The sequence below is a fragment of the Motacilla alba genome, chromosome 6 (genome assembly GCF_015832195.1).
Source record: "Motacilla alba alba isolate MOTALB_02 chromosome 6, Motacilla_alba_V1.0_pri, whole genome shotgun sequence".
Lineage (NCBI taxonomy): Eukaryota > Metazoa > Chordata > Aves > Passeriformes > Motacillidae > Motacilla > Motacilla alba.
Genome location: NC_052021.1, coordinates 14,477,608 through 14,499,084, shown reverse-complemented (window position 1 = coordinate 14,499,084; position 21,477 = coordinate 14,477,608). Strand labels below are relative to the sequence as shown.

Here is a 21,477-nt window from a genome sequence, read left to right as displayed (position 1 = left end):
AGCTATTCAGCTCCCTGACAACCTTTGCCACACCTTGTAGCAGGTATTGATGAGCACATATGATTATCAGTGTCAGCTCCAATTCAAAGATATTTGATATTAGCTGGATACTGTGCCTCTAGTTGCCAGTGTTGTAACTTAGGGCAACTTTATTCCAGGAAAGAAACGTAAAATAATAGGCTAAAAAAGTGCATTATCTTTATATGTGATAACTTTTCTCAGTGGGTGCTTGAGACAAAATAGTAGGGTGAATGAAGGGAGACTGAGAGTGAGCTCACCTATAGATCTATCCCATTGGACTTCTTTTGACTCCTGAAAATGATTGATATAGAATCTTGTGAAATACTCAAGTATTAGAAAGAAATGGCATTGAGAGAAGAAAACTGAAAGTGGGGCACAAGTCCCTAAAGGATTATATGCACCTAAAGTGCCGGTGTGGGGGTGCCTTAGAAAGGGGAGCAGAAACAGCTCTGGGAGTAAAGATGCAGAGTGCAGTGTTTACTGATGGAGTTCTACTATATTCAGGAAGGGGAAACAAGGAGGTGAAAACCTACCACTGACTCTGCTCCTTCAACTACTTTTATTCAAGGCAGTCTTACAAAACAGCGTGGTGTGTGACAGGCAAGAAAACGATGTGCAATCCATGGTCAGCCTAGAGAAAGCAGTAAGTGCCACAGACTGTTGTGCCCACCCCCAGGAAGTGAATGAAGAACTGCATGGATTTTGTTTTAAATGGAGCTGAACAATAATCCCAAGAGATTTAAGAGCTGACATCATGCAGTGGATACATATTTCACACCTGGGGATAGAGACATGCCTGAGATGAGCCAGAAAATATATCTACAGGCCAGGCATGAATACCCAGTTGAAAGCATATGTGAAGCAGGGCAAGCTGTGCAAAGAATACAGTGATTGACAAGAAACGCCTCGTGGAATTCCAGCCCAGACCAAGGAGAAGGTCAGAAGAAACTTGTTAATTTCTAATGAGAGAAACTTTATGGCACAGTAGATTAATAACCCAGTTTTTGAAAGATACACAGACAAGAACAATCAGAAGAATGAAGGAACAGATTTTTAAATGTACAATAACTCACTGGCTGTGACTGAGTGAGAGGCTCCTGATACTTTTCATTTAAGCATTTGAGAAAGGTGGTACCTTTAAATACTTCTTAATAAGATTTATGTTTCTGAAAATATGCAACAGGATAGGACTATGGCATCAGCCTTGGCAGCAGCCAGGAAACTGGCAGTGTTTGATAGATAATAAGGGTGTTTGGCCTGGTTATTTTGAACCTCTTAAATGCTAAATGTTCCCATGGTTTAAATAGTGACATGTACTCAGACTCTGGCCTTGCTGTCTAGGTATGTTTGTCTACTAAAGCCTGAGGTAAAACCAATCAATATTTTTACTTTACAGTTCTTTGGAAACTAAGTAAGCGCAAAACACCAAAACCCCGGAGGTTACTGTATGCACAAAAGTGTGTACAAAATCAGCCATTAGGTTATTATGAAAAGTAACAAAAAATGCTACTGGGTGCAGGATGTGAAATGAGTAGAACAAGCAGGAAAAATGAAACTCCACATACTGTGCTGTGACTTGAACTGAAGATAGCACAGTTGATCATACTCTGTTAAGCTAATGTAAGCAAGACCAAAAGTGTGTGAATTGTATGGTCAACACAGAGGATCAATATGGCCAATCCTTTTGAATGCCCTCAATAGTAGTATAAAACAGGGAAGTTGGACTGCACACAGAGAAGTTGGTGGCTTCATTCTCGGCATTTGGTGTTGTTTCAGCTATTGCAGATGTCTGCCTGGCATCCGTTGACTACCATGGTGGAGAGTCAGTCTGCTTTAGGTCCTGCGTCATCTCTGCTATTCCTGTGCAGATATCTTGCCTTCTCAAATGGCACTGGGCACCTGTGCCTTGGACAGGAATCCTGGCCTTTGCTTTGTGAAGCAGCACGTTCCTGAAGGGCCACAACAATGTGGTCATGGTCACAGCTAAGCATGGCAGCAGTGAGCAAGTTGAACAAATCTTTGAACAGGTATGTCTGTGCAATAATTATCTTCAGTTTGGGTCTTTTAAGGCTGGCTGTAGGCTGAGCCCTACAGCTTCCTGCCTTGGCTGAGAATGAATCACTTGTGGGGTGCTGCATTTCCCAGAGCAGATGGGAGCTGTCGGGTTCAGAGTCAGAAATTATGGAAAGGGATGCAACGTGTAACAGCTCCCTTTGGGCAGGAGAGCTTGGAGCGGGAGATAGGTAGGTCTCTTCAGCCAAGGAGAGGATATCACAGATAAGTATGCTTAAGGAAAATGCTTTAACAGGCAGTCAGGTGTCTATGTAAAATACCTAAGAGGAGAAAGCAATTAAAAGAACTATAGTTGATTAAAGAAAGTTGAAGAAAATGCAGTCAGTCTGAGAATAATCTTAATCACCAAGGTGCTCTTGAAGTTTATCAGACCACCTAGAGGTGCAATATCCTAGACAGGCAATGAGTTCTCAGAAATATCCTTCATCTAATCTTTCTTTTTATTATTTTTCCCTACCCTAGGATGATTGAAGTATTTTGGTTTGGTTTGGTTGGAAGACTGTACTAGCTTGCCAGAGGGAATTCAGAGCAAACCAGAATACTTTCCCAAAGAGAAGGTAAGGCCCAGCCACACCTTGCAACATCAAATCTTTAATCATGTACCTGCCTGTATAACAGCAGCAATATTCAGTGTTTCTGTAACATCATTCATGCAAGAATTTCAAAGCACTTCATAAGCACTAATTAATCAAACTTCACAAACCTTCAGCAAGCAGCAACGTTGCCCACCAATGAAGCATAATCAGCTCTAACATGGAACATGATGGCAGTTTGATATCTCATAACATGATGCAACAGGTCAAGGCAAGTAGAACAGGAGCAACTGAGGGCACTTGGAAAGCACCGATCCTTTTACGTCTTGGCAGATACAGTGCTTCACTGGGTAGGCTTTGTGGAAATATTTGGTAAAATAGTTTTGGGGAAAAGTAATTTATGTATTGCACACAAAAGAACAATTTGAAATGTATTTTTAAATTATTCATAGATCTCCTAATGCTAAAGGCAAATATCTGCACTTTGTAGGGGCAATGCATCAGAATGCTTTCCACTCATTTTGGGACTTTTGTTTCCATCCCTCTAAGCAGTGTCACCTGGAGTCCTAGAGATCAACTACATCAGCCACTCTGATCTAGTTCTTGATTGCCTGGCACTGCCACCTGAGGCTTCCCAGGGCAAGAAGGAAGCTGTGTCCGAGACTGCAGGGTATACCTTCAGTTCCTCTGTGTTTTGAGGGACCATGCAGCACATTTTGTATTTTACCCCCCAGGATGGGTCTCTCAAAGCTGTGATCCCCAACTACAAAACCTGCTCCAGTGCAGAAGCCACAGGGTCTAAATTAGTGCCTTCTCTTGGCCCAGCCAAAGCAATCAATGTTCCAGTTCACTACAATAAGAGAAAGATTGGGCTGGCTCAGTTTCTTTATATTTCTGCCAATCCGATCTTGAGGGGCGGACAAATTCAGAATATGTTACTAATATTCAGAGTATGTATCTTCCAATTAAGCATATGTTGAACAACCTTCAGCTTTTCCTGTCTGTAGGCAAAACATCACTGTATTTTAGGTCTTCTGTCCCATCACTTCTTATCTCTTTTGGAAGCAAATGGAACATAGATTTCCTTTTTTGGTTGTTTTTTTTTAATTTAAATTATGCAATAAAATTATATTGTACTTGTATAAAATAATGTTCAAACCATTAAGTAGAATAATGAAATACTGGAAGTTAAAACAACAAGCTTGGATGATTTAAACCTTGCTACATTTTAAATGTGCAATGTTTGCAAGAATGAAATTGATCTTCGGGGCTGAAGTAATAGTACAGATATCCAGCCCGTTTTCGAAAGAACAAGTAATACTTAGGAACATAATTTAAACCAGTCTTGTAATTAGCTGGTCATTTCACATTTTGAGAGTTCTGGTCTTGTTGTTTGGCTTTATAAATGACTCATATAGTCATCCTTTAATTATACATTATATGTTTAAAAAACACAACAAAACCCACCAAACTGTTTGGATGAGAATCTTTCCTTTGGCAGAAGAGTGAAAAGTAAATATTTTAGATGGATTATGTAGTATACTCCCCATTAATATGCCTTTGCAAACTTATTTAAAAACTCAATATCTGGAAGCTCCTTTAACAATACGTTCAGGTTGTCATAATTCTCCCTGACTTCACTTCCTAATCATGAAGCAACAAAATATTTTCAGTCAAAACTCATCTCGCTGTACATTTAATTGATAAATAAGGAATATTACTGTAAATGCAAAAATGTGGCTTTTTTTGTGAGTATGGTAGAAACTGTCAAATCAAAAGCTCTATTAGAGAAATTGAGTAAATTTTTTGCAGGACTAAGTTGAGATCCTGGGAGGGCTGTACATTTCCTTGGGACTTGCTTTCTGTCTGTAGCACACAGTATAAAGAACTTTCTGCCTATAACACAGGGTCAATGACATACTGTGCTGATGCTGAGATGGAAATCAGAACTGTCTTAAGGCTGTTCTCAGTCATCTTCTTAACACCCTTAAGCAATCATTTTGGTTCCCTGGAACTGGGAAAGGGAGCCTTTCCTCGTCACAGTTCCCTTATAACTTCATTTGCAGCAGGTTAGTAAGCGATAAGCTGCAGAGGAAGGCATTGTAAAGCTGTCATGTGGGGGCTTTTATTTTTGTCTTCCAAATCAAGCATTCTGCCAACAGAGCACGAGGTTCAGGTGCTTCATTAAGCTGACATCTTGTACATTTCAGTCTTGCTGATGGATAGCAGCTACTGCAGGAGGTCATGATCTGACCCCAAATTTGACTTCTATGCAATAAAGTAAGGATTCTTTAGTAGGCTGAATGATATCATTATTATCAGCACGTCCGCAAATGCAACACCTCAGAGATTCTAGATTGTGAATTGTGATTCTGTGTGGTGAAGTTTTGGCTGAAGACACTGTCATTTGAAGGATTTTGTGAATGCATAGATTTCAGTCCTCTAACTATCCCCTTTTACCAACCTAAAATTTAAGAAAATATTCTTTCATATATTTACCTTTCTTTAATCTCTTGACCTTACAACTTGATTGAAATGTACACTATTTATGGATTTGCCACAAGAAAAAAGACATCGTGTCTATCCACATACATATACTAGAAATTAAAAGTTTAGGGGTGAGAAATGAAAAATTCATAGCCTTGGATGTTGAGAAAGTCAGACCTGCTGTCTCCCCTTGAAGTCACCTAGGTGAAGCATTTTGACATAATGGAAGCATCAATGAACTGCTCTTGATTAAAAGTTTGACAGGTTGACACTTTACCCCTGAACAGGAAGACCAGGGTTGAAAGAAAATTTTAATACAAACAGAATTTCATTAATACCACAGTTTGCTATAATGGGGGTCTTTTTTCCCCCCACTGTTATTTTTGCTTAGATGGTGTCATTACCTTTTAAAGGGGAAAGACACTGTGGTTAAGCTATGTCTCAGAAATTATATCATACTAATAGAACAGGAGCTTTCAAGTAAAATATGAAACAAACTGTCTGGAATTGTTCTGATTCTCCAGGCATACACAAAACCAGTTTTAATAGAGTGGTTCCTTTTAGTGCAGGCTCTAGTCATTGACCCAATCTTTGTTTTGTAGAAGGAGTACAGAAATTCATTAAACTATATAAAATAATCGATATAAGCAGAATATCAGAATGGCCTTAGATCTCCCAAGATCCAAAAATATAGCCTCACTCCACTTTATTTACCTTTTGAGAGCTTTTTTCTTTTTTTCCTCTAATGTGGTAACTGTTAGACTCTATCTGCTCTGCTCAGTGTTAGGGCTGTCATGATGAAAGTGCATAAACAATATAAATAATAGTTTTTGGCACATGAAAGGAACTCTGAGTGGATTGTTCTTTTGGAATTTAACCATCACTATTTTTGTTTGACTTTCAGGGATTTTTTTATTATTATTTTTACTTTTAACCCAAAAATTCTTATAATCTTAAATTGATTATTTGAAAAAAACATCATTCTTTTAACAAACACATTACAATTTAATATTTATAGCTTGATGCCAGGCAATCCTTATACAATTTAGTAAATATTTATTAAATCAGACTTGTTTTTAAAGACTTATAGTTTTGTAACCACTCTCTAGCACTAATACTCTTTGAAGCGATGTCAGGCTGTGCAAGTCAGCCTCTGTATTGTATTTTCAGTCCTTGTCTGCAGTGATCCTTCTTGACTTCTTTTCACTGCTGAATACTTAAATAGTTTAAGCTCTTTCATATCCTTGATATTATCAGGTTATATAACCTCCCACTCCATTCCCATTCATCATCTCTGCAATGTAATATTTGCACATGGATTTTTTGCATCTTATTTGAGATTTGCAGGAGACCCTTAAAGCAATTGATTAAACCCACAATATCTCTCTTTGTGATGCATTTCTAATTTCTCATTAGCAGGCAACTTAATTGAACTACTGTGAGCTTACAGTCAGTATTTTCCTGATACCATTTAATTGTAAGTGTTGAGTTTTTAGATGCAGAGCTTGAGGCATATTTACCACCTTAATTGCAGACTCATTCCAACCTTTTTGAAGATGATGAGTGTTCAAGTACTGACTCACAGTGGAAAGCAGGCAGTGTGCATCAGTTTGGAAACCTAAAACTAAGTCTTCTAAATCAATGAACATGATACAATGATATAAACAGCTTATCCAGTCACCAACAGTTAGTAATAGAACTTGGGCATCTGCTTCACATTTTCTTGTTCTCCAACAATGCCATTTCTCTCTCCTTAAAGCATCAGTGACAAATTAAGTAAAAATGGACATGTGAGGAGTATGGGGAAGAGCATGTTGAAAACAAAGCAATTCAGAGCATTTTATCCTTTCTATCCAAGTCAATGGCAGGTGTTCTATGTCCTATTACAGCCTTGATAGCATGTTATGTTGCATCATTTCAGCATACTTGCCCTCAGACTGGGTGGCTAAATGTCAGTTCAGATAGCGGCTATCCAATCCAAATGATCCACAGTTGGATGGCAGCAGGTGAACAGGAGAGCGTCCATTTCAGAAGCCTACCCTGCCAGTCCATACATGGAAGGCTGCAGATACTCCAGATTTTGTTAGTAGAAAGGAACAGATGTAAACTAGGAAATATTTTCATGGGATTTTACAGTTCTTTCATGGTTGTCTAGATATGATGGAGAAGAGAGCTCTTCAGAATAAATATTAACAGTTCTGATTATCCATCTTTCCATTTATTGACACAAAATTGGCAATAGACAATGTGTTATAAGCAAAAAAAAAAAAATTCACTGTATTAAGAACCATTTCTTTGCTACAACACCCATTAAATCAGCCTCTTGACATACTCCCCAGCAAGTTAAACTGATCGTGATTGGCTCTGAGTGAAATGGAAATGAGAAAATTCCAATAAACATGTGAACGTACAAACTGATTTTCAACCCATTCTAAACACAGGTTGGCTGAAGGCATTACTTATATAGGCCAGTAAGTGAGAAGCTGAAGTGCATCTGAATGTAAAAGCCAAAATCAATTTGATTTTAAATGATTTCTGGCTGATTTTAAAAAGCAATGGTGCGGAACTTATGTGTAAGGTTAAAAGGCATCAATTTTGTTCCTTACAGACTAAAGCAAGCTTATTTTTTTTTCTCCTTTATTCAATTTGTTATTTCTTTTTATCCCACTACTGTTATCAAGGTCCTGTATATCACTTTACTGGTTTTAGTTGAAATTATCAGACCAGCAATGCAAAGCACTTATACACAAAACTGAACACCAGATGGGACTCCGTGAATATTATATTATTCATGGCCAATGAATTAGAGATGCCTTAAAAAAGAAGAAATCTAGTCTGCTGTGGCATGTCCTCAGCTTTTATTCTAGCTGCAGGCTTCTTTTGCCTGTATGCATTGAGTGACCCAATGGACTCAAAATCAAAATCCCCTTTGGAAATAGCAAGAGCTCTTCATGTTGAATTCAGTAGGCTGCTGGTCAGACTGTGATTGCTATTCATTTACTGAGCAAAATGATCATGTGATACAGGAACCATAATGAGTCTGAAGAAATCTGGACTCAATTTTTATCCTTGTTTTGCCTCGTCTTGGCAATCTTGGGCAAAACATTTGTTCTTTCTCAGTCTTTGTTTCCTAAACTATAATGTGAGAAAAAGAAGTCCTTTATTTTTCATCTTTTGTTATCTGGCAATCCAGACTGTACTGTTTTTGTTTAGGGAATTTATTTTTATTGCACGTGGAGCAGCAGCAACCCCTGTTTATTCCATTGGAAAACCAGGGTTTAGCCTCCTACAGTACTTGGAATGTTGTGATGCAAATTAACTTGGAATTTCCAAAATATTTGGTCAGTAACAAGGAAATGTAAGATAATATAGCTCCTCAGATTGGATGGATAGTGGCCGTGAAATTAAATTTGTTTGAAATTATTGCTGCTTGTGCTTTGGAAAAGTGCTCCTCAATACAGGTATGGTAAGGACCCAGAACAGCGGTCAAACACAAGTTTAAATTTTGCAGAGAGTTATTCCACAATGGTGCTTGGAAGAATTTAAAGGAATTTAAACTGGGACAAAATAGAGCTTGTTGAAATCTTCACGCAAATATCCATGATTAAGAAGGCTGAGAAATGTGTCTGGGCTATTAATTATAAAATCCTATAGCAGGAGTGATTTAAAGAAACTATAATCCATTTTCTCTGGGAGTATTTTTAATGAGGACTAAACAAGCTGTTTTCTGAATCTCCTTGATGTCACCATAAATTGAAGTAGAATTCTCCTCAGAAATTAGACTGTGTAAGTGTCACGAGGTCATTTGCATCCTCTCTTTCAGTCTCTCTCTGCATTCCAATCCTTATGGCTCCCTACACTATGATTTAGTTTTCTGTTTGTATTTATAAGGGGATTTTATAGCTAATGTTTTTGCACAACGTAATTTAAAATTAGCTTCCTTAATGGATGCAAGGACTCAGTTTCCCATGTTTGATAGACTCCTTGAAAAGCAATATGGTAAATCCCACATATGAAAAGAGATTATGGACAAGACCTTCAGAAAGCATAAATTTACACTCTTATTTGCATTTTTTTCAGTGAAAGTGCCTAAGTTATCAGCACTTGGAACCAACTTATGTATCTGAGGGTCTGAAATCTCAGTGCCCTTATCCCTTCACTTCTATTTAATGATTCTTTGCAGTACAAAATGTCAGTTTTCCAATCTAGATATTTACTGATTTCTTACTTTTTACTATAATTTTAAATTATTCCTTATTTTTAAAGCTTCTGTCCATGCAGTAGTAAAAATTCAGTTATATAAATGGACTACTAAAATGGCCATTTAGCTAATCCAGCTTCTTTACAGTAATAAAATGGTATCAGTTCCTGCAGAATTTCATTTCTGAGAAGATTCAAACTATTTTGAGGAAATATTTTTCAAGCTGAATATTCTTAAGAATTTGGTGCAGAATCTTTTGTTGGTTTAAATATTCTAAAGATTTTGTGCACTTGTATGTTTGTGTGCCAAATATTGCTGTTAAGTTGGTGAGGAGTTGTAGGTGTACCTACACTGATTCACAACTGCAAAAATTTCTGGGACAGCACTGAGTATGAAGTGGATGATATGAATCTATAGCAGGTTAACATCTTGAAAATTATATCTTGCCCTCGACTCAAAAGGATCCTACATACAGGTTTAGAACGGGTAAAAGCAGTGAGCCAATTTCTGGAAAGATTTCCAAATGAGAAGAGGTCGAGTAAAATGAGCTTAGAAATACAGGTATGAAGGCTGTATAATTCCTCACGATACAATATTAAATTTTATGAAAAAGCAATAAGGAATGCTTCATCTCTATTTCTTGAGATTGTTAATAGTGCTTAAACTAATGGAAGTGGTTTTCCACATAAAAATATTAATAACCTATGGAACGCTAAAGTATGCTATAAAAGCCAAAGTATAATTAGATTAAGAAAACAGTTATCTAGACTTCAGAAAGGTACTCTTATCCTTACAATTAAAATAAAAAGAATCCTTGCTATGGAAAATAATGTCTTGATACAGTCTGAGCTCAGGAGGTCTGGAAGAGCTGAATTGCAGGATAGACACCATAGAAAGGAGCTCTCTGTATTATACAATGCTGAAGAATTGCTTTTCCAGAAGTTTTGGGGTTGTGATTTTATTCTGCCATGAAATTTGATGGAAGATAGGGAAATCCTACAGCAGTGTTATGCCCTCACAATTGTTCCACTAATTTAAACCTGTCACACAGCCACTCTGTATCAACATCAAATACAGTTTCCGTAATTTCAAGTATGCTGATAATGCACTCTCTCACTCAGGTACATAGCAACTTTGTTCCTGCCCACATTTCATACCCCAGATAATGCCTTGTGTGTTCTATAACATAAATGTGGAGCACATTGCAAGTGCTAAAAGAAATGGATCCACTCACGTGGGCAAAATTTTGAGCTTGTCTCCCAGTAGCATATGCATGCACCTACATGCAACTGTGAAATAGGCCTAGAATGCCTAACCTGAGGCCTACACTCACTCTAAAAATACCAGAGTTTAGCCCTGAACTGTTTTCATCTTAATCAGGGATTGAAATCCACAGTAAGACCTAACATCCCAGAATCTGAGTCATCCATCTTCTGTTGAGAAGCATGTTGCGACCAGTCATGATTTTTTTTTTTTTTCCCCCAAGAGCTAATCTGGCACATAAAGGATGAGAACATTAGACATTTGCTTCTTTTTATTGCAAAGTAGTTGCTGTTTCTTGACAGGACAAAAGTTGAGTCCCTCTCAGGAGAATTACACTACCAGTGTCCTTTGCTTATTGCTATCTGGGATTGTCTCAACTATGCAGACAGAGCCTGCTGTTATCCATTACTTTCTCTTCTCATAGAGCTGCTCTGGATTAGCCAGGCAGATCTCTGGCTGCTTAGCATTTTGCACGCTACCAACAGAAAGAGTCCATCCCTACAAGCCACTCACCTTGACAGAGACAGCTGCACAATTTTTCCAAGTAGTGCTTTTATTGGATTTTGACTGTTACTGGAAGTGCTGAGTGAGCCCATGGCTAGAACTCCCCATGGATTCACAGTGTGTTGCACATTTCAAGAAAGGAGGAGAACTTGGGGTTTTTATTATCATCTGTGCATGAACCAGCATTGTCAAAGACTAGACATGCTTGATGAACCACCAGACTTCCATTGTGCTAGGAAGCTGTGAATGAAGCCGCTGCATGGCAGAGCATGGTGAATGAAGCCATTAAACACTTTTTATTTTCTTCTCTCTCTTGTTGGATCTTCTAAATGTAAAAAACTCAACCTTTTCAGGCTGACCTGCCCTCCCTCAGTCCACACACAACCATTCCATTTAGCCCAGCCACTCTATGGGAATATTTCTTTCTGCTATCTACAGCAGCAAAAATGAAAAGTAGAGCTTGTGTCATCAGGGAGGCACAGCTCACCCACCAAAAGGTGATCAGCAACCACCATGTATGCTTCACCTTTAGGTGCCCTTTTACTGTATGAAAGCACCTGTAGAAGCTAAAATCACCTGAAAGTGATTGCTTTCTGAGTTTGGGCCTTTGAAAGGTGGGTGAGGGGAAAACTTTGGGTGCATAAATAAGCTGAAAAAATCCTCACTGTCAAATGAAATGTTCCTCTGCTTTATCACCATTATTTTTAGTGAGATTTTGCATTATGGTACCTTGAGTTTTAAATTAAATGTCAAATATAATTTGGCACTACAAAGAATGAATTATGTGACTGCCCTTAGAGAAAATCAGAAGGCTTAGCTCTCTGAGTTAAATTGGTATCTGCCTTATGCTGAGCTGATGTGGGCTAATTGATTAGGATCTGACAGGATACCATATTGCAAATTCAGCACAATCTCTTCCATTAAAAAAAAATAGACCTAAGGTACCTTTAGGGAAAAGCAAAAGATCTCCTGCAAAACAGAATGGGGAGAGGAGAAGAGTATCTTCAGGGACTCTCTTTTGCACTGATGGGTTAGATTCCCCAGAAGCCCACACTTCTTAAGGGTACAATATGGATGTTAATATGCCCCAGGTCACTTTGGAAGCAGGTTTGCAATCAAATTTCAGGTTCTTCTGGCCTAATTTTAAAGAGCAGCAAAATATTTTCTCAGCTGACTAAATCTATCTCCATAAGAACTAAGATGACAAAGTGCCACTTTAGATCATTAAAGGAAGGCAATACATTTTAATCAGTTATTACATGAGGAAGGACAAACCAAGTGCTATAGCAGTGGGTCATTTCATAAATTCAGTGCTTGTGGCCCTCTCCCTTTCAAAATGCATGATGTTATTTCCTGGAAACATCAGTCTTAAAAAACTATTGTCAAGTAAACAAGCCTTGTGTTTCTCACAGCCTTCATGTCTGTGTAGTCTGGGTTTAATTTTCTGTTAAGTACGGGTAGTGTGGGGAGGGGGGAGGACTAAGTCTGAAGTTCTAATGTAGTCAGGCTGGAATCTGTCACTCAGCTTATTGCATGTTGATGACTCAGTGCAGTTTCAGCTGTAAGCAGACCATGATTTATGGACACCAAGTGAACTCCTGCGGCAAAAACCAGCCATGAGATCAGAGCAGCAATAGGGCCCTTTTTTGGCAGGAGACAGCGCCTGCATTTTTCTCATTCATGCCAAACTGCTTTGCACGGCAATTAGCTCTGTCCTCATTTAGTCTCCAGTCCCAAAGGGTAATGAAAGTCATATATCATCTTCAAGGCTGCTAATTATCCAGCTCAGTTACAGGTAGGCTTTGTAACTGTGAGAAGGGTCTGTCTGCTTGATATTTATTGCTCTTCTAATAAGCAAGCAAAGGAAAAGGGGGGTGGGGGGGGACTCTTGAAAGCTTGCCCATACCCCTTGCCTCAGATCCTTGACATACCTTCAGCAAATGTGCAAGTCAAAGGGGAAATGTCTTCATTCCACATATCCATTTTTCATGGTGTAACTAAACATTCAGCAAGAACAGAGCAAGTGCTTGAAACATGAGAGAACATACATTCGGAGTGAGCTTGTCTCTAGTTGTTTGCTTGTGGAAAGACAATCCTCTGCATAAACAGACATGAAAACAGGAAGGGCAATAGGGAGGAATGAGGAACTTCTTTCTCCTCTTCCACTCCTTTCTCTCCCAGCCCTTCAGCCCACAATACAGCAGCATCTTGGGATAGTGATGGGGTTAGAGAACTGTGTTTGTTTTCCTGAAGATACACTAAAGGAACTTGGTATTTCAACCCTCTCACCATCAGCTCTGAAATGCAGTAAAATTCAAATCTCTGTTTAGAGTTCAGGCCCTGCCTGGCTTTCTCTAAGAGGCTCAACCAGCTTGACAATTTCAGTTGTTTTAGAAGTTGGTATTAATAGAGCCATGTCCTGCAACTAGGAGCCATCTTTTACTGGAGTCAAAATATTACCTAAATCAGCAGTTCAAGTAGCTGAGTCCTTACTATGCTAAGAAATGAACTTCAAATTGTATTAAATCCTTTTAACTTCTGAAAAGTTTTGATTTGCTGTTGACTTATTTGTTTCACTTGTATTTTTACTACAGGCTTCATTGTCTCAAAAATCCTTATGACAACCTTGTTGTGTACAAAGGCAATTGTCAAAGAAAGCGCCTCGAAAGGGAGCTGGGGCAGAAGCAGTGGGCAAAGCTCAGTGTCCGGGGGTGACTTTATTATGATGAATTGTATACTTATTCACCTGTTTAGCCCAGAAATAAGTTTTTGCACCTTTAAAACTAGATCTGAGAGTGAAGGTGAGAAGTGGTGGAATGTTTGAGGTGGCTGTATTCAAAAACACAGAGAGAAGGACTTCAGCTTTCCTTCTCACAGACTGTGTTGTCTGCAGCACAGACAGCAGGACGGAGCTCTCCTTTGCTTTCTGTTAGTTTTTTTAGCTAGCTGAGTCAGAGAAAATCCCCAGACTGTGGCTTTTCTTTTTCTTGGAACTGATCGGGCCTGCTCTGGACTAAAAACCCAGAAAAACACCAGGAGCTCGCACCTGTGGCCCACCAGGGCCCAGGATGCTGCATTCCAGCACAGGAGAGACTGGTAACAGACTGAGCGAGCCAAGCTACACCCCACGAGAAGGACTTTCTCAATTTGCTCTCTCTTCAGAACAGTGAGAGGTTTTATTGTTTAATATTATTCATTTTTTTATGCTTGTGAATATTTTTCTTGTTAAATAAACAGGTTTTTTCCTCCTTTCTCTAAGGAAATCTTTTTCTGAACCAGCTGAGGAAATGGCCACTTCAATCTGCTTTCTAGAGGAACCTTTTTGGAAGCTTCCCCCCAAATATGCCCTAAACCAGAACAAATACACTCAGCAAATAAAGAGCTTTGGCTGGCACTGACCTGCGGCTGCAGGTAAAACGAGCAGGATGATCAGAGACGCTGCTCAGCATTTATGCACCATGAGAGCAGCATGTGACTCTACTGGTAGAAGGCAGAGAAGATAAGGACCTACTGTCACAGAGGAGACACTGCTGCAGAGTGCATTGCTGCAAGGTATGCGGCTCTTCAGGTGGGAGCTGAACTGCAGCACAGTGGGAGATCTGCTGCCTTTGAACTGCAGTGTGGCATTGGGAGGGGCCCAGCACTGCTCCGGTGCCTCTGGGTGTCTCTGCTGAATTCATGCAGGCCTGACTTTCATTTCTGTCAGCAGCAGGAAAGCACTTACAGGGTGGGGATTTGAAAGAAGGAGAGGAAGTTCCTTAATCTTTTCTACATCTCCTCTGTATCTTTGCTGATGTAAAAAATGGAGGATCAACTTTCATGTTCAAATGTGATTTCATTTTTCACTGCATTGAGAATGGCAGAATGTTTTGCGTGGTTCTCATCTTGGCCAGGAGGAAACACTAGAAAGCTGGATGAGATCCAAGCAGTTCAGATACCAGGACTCAGAGGAGCATTTGCAAAGGAGTGGGTGCTCATCTGTCATGCACTGGCAGGTTCCCTTGAACTCAGTAGTACTCATCTGATTTATACCAGTCACAGAGGTGCCCTGCAAGCTTTGAGTTATTTGTCTATGCTGTCTTTGCCAAGTTTCCAAACCTGTTGACTTGAACTTTCAGTAGTTGCTTTCCAAGTGCTCTCACCCCACCCTTCCTGGCAATAGGTATCCATGTAGCTCCGTGTGATGGCTGTGGGAACTGCTGTTGTATATCCTGTGGAGAACAGAGCACTGGTGTCTGTATCCTGCTGTCTTGCAGAGTCAAGGCTTGAGGCACTGTGCCACTGGTGCTGAGGTGAAGGGCAGTGAGTTGGATAGAAGTTGTTCAGGATCAGACGGGTGGTCTATCTAATCTGGGATCTTGGCACTGAAAGTGGCTAGTGCTAACTGCTGTGGAGAAACTGCCTCTTTTTCTCCTATTATTTAATTATTCGGATATAATGTGACCCTTTTTTGTCAACAGTAAGAATACATGTTTGTAAAAAAAGAATTTAACTGTGCACTACTTGTTCTGTGGTCCCCAAACTTGTCTTTTTACAGAACATGAACTTTTTCTGCTGTCTTTTCGTGTGTTTAGCAGACAGTGGGGGAATCGACAAAAAACGTTAAAGGCTTCCTCCAGATTCTGCTGAAGCCACTAGTGTATTGTCTTTTCCATTCCACCATTTGGCTTAGCACTTTGTCCTAAGCCTCCTTTCCATGTAATGATAATTAGCATGACTCCAATATTCAGTATGGTTTTGGAAGTAGCATCTTATGAGATGAAGATGAAAGTAATGAAAAATGAATGTCCAAGCCTCACGCTTCTCTGTCCATAACACTTCTCTTACAATTTCATTTCGTTTGGTTCAATTTGCATTTCTTGTCTGATCTCTTGAAACAAACACTTGTCTGATGTATCTCTTTCCATTTGTATTACCAAATGACCATCATATCATAAAGGTAGGTATGCCAAATGCTTACTGTTTATCAATAATTTGATTTGTTGTTGTGCAGCAAATAACACGGGAATCTGCTGTTTCCTTTATTCATCAAAAAGGGCTGATACTTGGGTGTGTGGTTTTATATCAATCATGGCTAATCTATTTCTAAACACCAAAAAGGTGGTGAAAGGGTGTCTGTCCCTGGTTCTTGTGTTGTGTCAGCAGCAGCACTGGGGACTGGATCTGGCTGACTGCTGAGGATGCATCTTCATGTGCTGACACAAAGCGTGGAGGACAGACAGGTGAGATGGGGGAAAGGAAGATTTGTCCCTTGCTGTAGTATTTCAGAGTTCAACTAGATGAAGCTGACCATGACATTACACCCTTTCTGTAGCTGCATCTCTGCTCTTTCCATTTAGACCCCAGTTTGTTAGATGATTCCTTCAGCAAGTGAAAAAAAAAAAAAAAGAAACATGTAGACATGCTTAATGTGTTTAGAAATGTGCAGGATAAAAAGACCAAACCCATTGAAACAATTAAAGTCTTTCCTGTAAATACTTGTGTGTTTTTCTTTTCTGATAAACCAGAGTGGTGCTGCTGTAAATGGAAACTGAAAGACTGTTCTTGGCAGTTGTGTGCTTTGGATCTGTCACATACAGGGATTTTCTGAAAAGCTAAACTAAAGGAGTATTTGTAAGGAGGAGTTTAATTTGAAAAAAGGCTGTCAGGGGAGCCTGAAAAAGATATAGCAATCAAAAATCTTTGATCACGTTATATCTCAAAACTCTCATCCTTGCTGCATGGACCTTACACAAGATTCAGCTGCTCTCCAAGCCCCTAACCGCAGCCTAAAAAGAAATCTGCTGTAAGATAATTTTACTGTTTCCTTCAGTTGAAGCAGGAAAAAGAAAAAGGAAAAGATTGGAGAAAACTCTATTTGTGGCAATTAAACTGTGGATTTTCAAAATTGTTCTTGAGTGTGACTGAACTGTCATGGGAACCTTGCTCTGCATGTTCCTTGTGGCAAACTTTTTGTGGAGAGCCTCCATGTTGAACAGCTTGGGCTGCAAGAGAACTCCAGACAGCTCCTGGGGACTTTGTTTTGGGAGGGATGACCCTGGCTGACTCCCCTCCCAGCTGCTGTTGAACGGGGGTGTTTTTCTCCCTTCTTAACTGTGCTATCCCAGAGGCCACTGGCATTGCTGCTCATGGGCAGCAGTGGGTCTGTGCTGGAGCCAGCTGGCATTGGCTCTGTTAGACAGGGGAAGCTCCTGGCAGCTTCTCACAGAAGCCACCCCTGTAACCTCCCCCACTGGAAAAATCTTGCCATGCATCCCCAATACATCCTTAATCAGCACTGCATAAAACATTGTTGTGTTCTCAATGTAAAAGTGTTGTTACCTTATTGCAAGAGTCCCATACCTTCTTGGTGATTGTTCATGGGTAGTTCTTCTCAACTCAGGCCCTTCTTCTTCAAAGCCCAGACAGCAACTGACTCTAGGTCCCAGTTCTCCCTGTCTCATAGGACTGTTCTTCCTTATTGGTTATAGCTGTGAGTCAAGCCTGTTTCTGATCTTGGATAATTGGCCTGGCTGCAACTCTTTGGGGGTAAAACTGCTTTTTACACATTTCTTATACTCTATTCCCACTACAAAACATCACTTAGAGGATTCAGGTATTCAGTTTAGTTTTTCTACTAAAATGTCTATGTGTATAAAATTGGCATGGGAATAGGCATGGTGTGCATTTTGTCATCCTTTTAATTTTATATTCATAGGTAAATGACTAAAGAATGGGCTGTACAAATCACCAATCAAGACATGTGGTAGGGGAAGCATGCAAAAGAGCTTTGAAGTGTGAGGTACAGGAAATTAGAGTATTACTTCTTATGATGGAGGTTTTGTTTTCTACCATGCATTTCTATGCTCAACAGTTAATGCTTTACTTCTCTTAGTTTTGTAACAGGCAATCATTAAAAATTTGACCACCTGCAACTGGGAAGACATCAATCAGCTCTCATTGATGTTAAGCTCATAGTTAGGGCTACCAGATCTTTGGCATATGTGTGTGAAGAAGGGTTAGGAAGGAATGTTTTATCCAATCTCTTATGTATGCTGCTTTGCACATGCTCTTGTATTATGGTCATCTCTCTAATATCATGTATGTGTCATTCCATTTTATGAAAGAGCAAGCAAAAATGCACCATGGGCATAGAACAAAAGAGGCCAAAGTTTTCAGTGTTATTTAGTTCTTGAAGATTTGTTCTTTGCCCCATAAAGAAGTCTTGATGAGCCTATAAGAGAACCTGTCTCTTATCCTGATGAACTCTGGCCTTTCTATAGAGTGTCCTTTTAGGACAGAGGGCTCGAATTGATTATGGTCTGCATCTTAAATATGTACATAATTATTTGGGAAAAAAATTTAAAAATATTTTTATATTGGTTTGAAATTTTATGTAATATCTTTGTAGGTAGCACAAAACAAAAGTAACTTGGTAGCAGTACTACTGCAGAAACATACAAATGCACAATTTTATGGGAAGCAACCAAGCCCTTTGTGAGCTCTCATGAGAATTCAACAAGAAATACACAGTAGCTGGCTAGAATAAGATAATTAATGGTTTTATTCTATGCTGATTTTTTATTACTGAGTTTTAAGGGAATAATGGAAGGCTCTTTCTCAAATTAAATATTCTGTGTCTCATTCACATAAGTTACCTGTTATTCATGGTTCTCTTTCTTAATCTGAGGATTGCCATCCTTGGGCTTCTCCACTGCAGCTCAGAGAGTCCTGGGGCCCCTGTGCCTTTCCTGCTTTGGGAACACTGGCAGAATAAAGGTGGTGAATAAAGAATAAATGTGTTCTTGCTGTTTAAGAAAGCTTCCTGAATATGCCAGATTTTCTTTCTAGTAACTAGGGAGTTAGTTCATAATTGCTGTTCTGTTTTGCTCTGTTAGAGGTTATTTCTGTCAAGTCATAGTGATTTTGTACCTGGTAACACCACAAAAGTGTGGCCATGCATAATTCTTACCGAATTGTGTTTCTAGGCTATATCTCATTACGATTAATTAACATGCTTTTTGGGCAAGAAGGAAAATGTTTTATTTAATAATACAGTAAGCAAACTACCAACATACCATGTTTAGTGAACTGTCAGTGGAAGTGGTTGTTTTCAGATTCAAAACTTATCACACAAAGTAATTATTTTCAGAAGCAATCCTTTTATTCCTATCTTGCTTCATATAGCTGTACTCATATTTATACGGTTTTCAGTCTTCAACCCAAGGCAACCATCCTGTTGCTCTCATTCAAACTGAAAGGGATTTTCTTTTAAGTCCATTGCAGTAATTTGCTCATTCTAGGCTATTACAATATCATTGCTAAGCAAGCAAGAGAATGCCTCTTCCTCTAGTTGGTTCTGCAAGCAGTACCATCCTATTTTATCCCAGTTTTGGCATGGCTGCAAGGAGCAGAGTTTGGTGTACCCAGGAGTCCCAATGTCTCTGCAGTACAGTGACTAGCACTTTACTTCATTTAGGGCAGGGCTCAGTTGTGGCTTGTGGTAGATCCCTGTCCAAGAAGACAGCAAGGTTAGAACGAGGTCTTTTTCTTTATGGCTTCCTAAGTGCACTCCTACCTCTCTGATTTCTGCTTCCCCAGCTTTGGATGCCTCATATATATCTGTGTCCCAGCTGAGAGTCATTGGCGGAGGAAAGCAATCAGAGCTTGCCTTTCAGCTTTCCACATAGTTCCCAGGGGTCTATATGCCTTGAAGGCAAAAAACCTTTTGTGCTTATTGCCAATACAGATATTTTAATCCTATTTATGGATACATCAACACTGAAAGTGCTGAGACAAACTAACTGGTGCAGCATGAGAAAGTCTGGAACAAAGAATGGTGGGAAGGACAGTGGATATATCCATGCTTGTATTGTAGAACACTGCTCAGTCTAAGGAAAAGCATGTGTGCAAACACAGTCAAATGGCCTCTAGATCTGAGTTCTTATCTCTGCACATCATCACACAGACTAACCATTCAATCTGCATCCTGGAGGCAGACTCTCAAGTCCTCAGTGAGAGAAAATTCTCATTGGAGTCTGGCAGAAGGAACATATCATTTTGTTCAAAAACACTGAATATGCAGTAGCAGCTGTGAGTTGTCAAATCCAGCATAGGATTATACCCCACATCATATGCTTCAGCACTTTATACAGACTATGTTTAAATTAATTTTTAATTAGCTCATTATACAGATAGAAGATCTGCTCATCTCAAGTTTTACAACCACAACTTTGCCTGCAGGTCTCTCTATCAGACAGTTGGATGATGGCAGCACCCAACTTCAGCTGGAAGTGCTCAAACCCTGCAGCAATGAGACTAATATTAAAAACCCTGATAGTATCAGGCACCACACTCCATTATATCACGACTGCATTTCCATCTTCATGCTCAGTCTTCTCATAAAAAGCTTGTGGAGAGCAGGGGCTCATGACAGCTGGAAAACCTACCTGCCACGGAGAGCCAAAGATATCTGACTGTGCATAATGGTGCTACCCATAAGCTTGGCGTGGGTTTTGATGATGAAGTGCAAGGTAAGCCCACCCAAAGTGATTCATATGAATTGTTGGTCTGGAGATCTCAAACCACACATCTCCCTCTTCTGGCTGGAGAAGATTTTCTAGACATACATGCCTGATGAAATGTGACGTGCCAGTTGCCCGTAACAGTATTACTGCCTTTGGAAATACCTTCTCTCCTTTGTTCCGAATCTGTTCCCTGTCGTGAGATACACTGCAGATGTATGTAGCTTGAAGCATGAATAGAAGTGGCTGACAAAGTTCTAACTTTACAGACCTGGAATTAGGGTACTTCTAAATCCATTTGTTTAGGCTTGTACAGTAAATATGTTGCACAGTGAAGGACAGGCCCCAGAACACTTAAGATCCACATATTGTGCTTAACCAGAGATCATCCTTATCTCCCTGGTATGTGTTTGGTAACAGTTCCTTCATTAAATGTTTTTAGTTGTATTAACATATGTTCCTTAGAGCCTTCAAACTATCCCAGTGTAAAAAGCTGACCACAGTTATCGTGAGATCATTCTGAGAATTTGTTTTGTCTTCTGTTTTTTTTTTTTTTTTCCTTTTTATTTGCTATCATAAATGCCCTCAGAGAAGTAATTTCCATGAGACCAGGAGCTGGACATTTTATATGCTTCAGTATGACTTTTTAAGGATAGCCGCATTGCAAGAGGCTGGCTTCACACTCATCAGACAGAAGCACAGGCTGTGAGCTTGACACAAGCTATAAACTTGACTCAAAACTTCTTGTGAAAGTGTATGATTTGTTCTTTATGCTACAGCAAATCTTTATAGAAGGATATTCAATCTCAATTTAGTTTCTATGAAATCCTGTTCTTGGCCCATGTGTAACTGTGCTACACTCCAGTGACAAGAGGTGATCCAGCTGCAAAGA

The 21,477-nt window shown here is 39.5% G+C and overlaps 1 long non-coding RNA gene across 1 annotated transcript; it reads left to right on the top strand.

The window, feature by feature from the left end:
• The first annotated feature begins 1,327 nt into the window (after window positions 1-1,327).
• Window positions 1,328-16,591, top strand: LOC119702867. Its single transcript, XR_005257472.1, has 3 exons — window positions 1,328-2,048; window positions 2,557-2,651; window positions 14,342-16,591. It is a non-coding gene; the product is annotated as an uncharacterized LOC119702867 (long non-coding RNA).
• The last annotated feature ends 4,886 nt before the right edge of the window (window positions 16,592-21,477 follow it).